The sequence below is a fragment of the Diachasma alloeum genome, unplaced genomic scaffold, assembly GCF_001412515.2.
Source record: "Diachasma alloeum isolate Michigan unplaced genomic scaffold, Dall2.0 Dall_scaffold_00275, whole genome shotgun sequence".
Classification (NCBI taxonomy): Eukaryota; Metazoa; Arthropoda; class Insecta; order Hymenoptera; family Braconidae; genus Diachasma; species Diachasma alloeum.
In genome coordinates this window covers 575,073-577,209 of record NW_021680414.1, presented here as the reverse complement: position 1 = coordinate 577,209, position 2,137 = coordinate 575,073, and positions in this window count along the sequence as shown.

Here is a 2,137-nt window from a genome sequence, read left to right as displayed (position 1 = left end):
GATGCATAAAACAATCACTACGCGAAAGCGCAAACGAAAATTTAATCATCAAGACAAATAAAAAAAAATATTATCCATGAACGTAAATGGCCTTGGCAATTCACATGAGTACAACGGCCATTATTGGTCGCGTGACCGTCCACCGAAATCCAAAAACTGACCTATCTCTTCCCAATTAATCCACCTATTGAGCGGCAATCTTTCAACTGCAGATTTCTGATAAGTATGAAACGAACGGAAAATCCTCAAATAATAATCGCGCAGCGCGTTAACATCTCGGCCTGTATCGCGAGAATCGTATCGGTCCCGTATAGTTAAAGTCATGAAATTCCGAACGCAGGAACGGCACAACGAATGAAACACTAACAAAAACCTATTATAGCAGGCCCAATATTAAAATAACTAAAAATTATAACTACATAAAATTAACGAAAATCAACCGTATGCGATCTAATTAACCCTGAATCTACAGACGCTAAATTAATTCGTTATTGATTATCTCATATTGATTTGATAACAAAATAAGGTTCTGGAGCTTTGTCTAACTCACGACTATTTGAAGTTCTCGGTTGTCTCTGGCTGGCGCAAGGAATTTCTCAGAATTGCTTATACTTATTTTACATCGCTTCGACCCGGTATACTACGACCCGGTAGGGTATACTGCGATGATGATCAAGACTTTAAATGGTTAGATCGCCCCATTCTACCCGGCAGGGATTTGAACTGGAAACCTTTCGCATGTGTGGCAACGAACTTACCCACTGCGCCAAGCCACCGGGCATTCCTAACAAATCTATTGCACGAAAATGCCGAGAGAAATTCAGAGAGTATTAATCTCCAAAATATCCAAAATGCAAAGAGAAAACATACCAAAGATATAAAAATTTACATCTATTTACTTACACATATATGTGGCTGATCGACAAAATTCTCCAAAATCGATTTGGTTTGATAGACTTACCTTGGCAAGTTGGGCCACCCGGGACTAAAACGAGACCTCAGAAAAACAGTATTTTTCATATTTTATTTAACATTATAATGAAGGCCCAACATGAAACGATAAAAATAAAACGCTTAACGGCATGTGAGAACAGATAGAAGAAAAAAGAAGAAAGGTTACAAAACAAGAGAAAACCGAACCGGAGAGCGAGGGAAGAACGACAGTGAAAGTAGTGTTGGAGAACGAAAATAGGCATCACTTGGTATTGAACGTGCGAAGTTTTTTGGTGGGACGGCGCCTGTGCGCCAGGAGCAATGGAAGTCCTGAATGCATTAACCCTTTAAGGTGAAAGTCGGCCTGAATAGTACTTTGTCCGGCGGAGTGGGGACGGGCTATTCTTACGCAAAGTGCTTAGAGTGGTGGAGACGCCCATTCACCTCAGAGGGTTAACACACGAAAGACAATTGAATATGTAAAGATTATTATTAGCAAAAGCAGTCACTCGAAAATTAATAATTTACCGAGTTTCTAATTGAGTTTTTCTTTCACCTTTAGTTAATGAGTTACCTTCAAATATATATCAATGTTACCAAATTTGCAATTAACGATCATTTTTGGATAATTTCGTGATGAATACAAAGAGACGAATAAATTATTGAATTCATGAGTTATTAAATGAAATAACTTTTGATTTATTCCCGTTCGATTCCACTTCAATAACTCTCAAAAAGCGTAAGAATTCATGCTTGTATCAACTTTAATAAATTACTACACTGAGAAAAAAAATTTCTGAGAAATAGAAATTCTATGATTGATCCAAATCGTTCATCGATTGAATAGTCGCAAAAGAAAATGCTATTGTAAGACACAAATATCGATTTGAACTAAACCAAAATTGGATTGTATGAAATCGATTTTGTTATAGTATAGTATATTTTGTTTATTCTATCGAATTTAGAAAATACTTGTTTTTGCGACAAAATCGATTTCATACAATTCAATTTTGGTTTAGTTCAAACGCTTCGGATTTGGCGCAAATAATTTTTTTTTCACAATTGCAATGGAAAAATAATCAGTTCAAATGATGAAGAATTGCGTTTGTCGTAAACAAGAAACTGCGCTTCGCGAAAGTCTCGCATCAATGAGTATCCAACAATATGTTCCTCATAGGCCAAATGAATATTTTATTGCATCTAT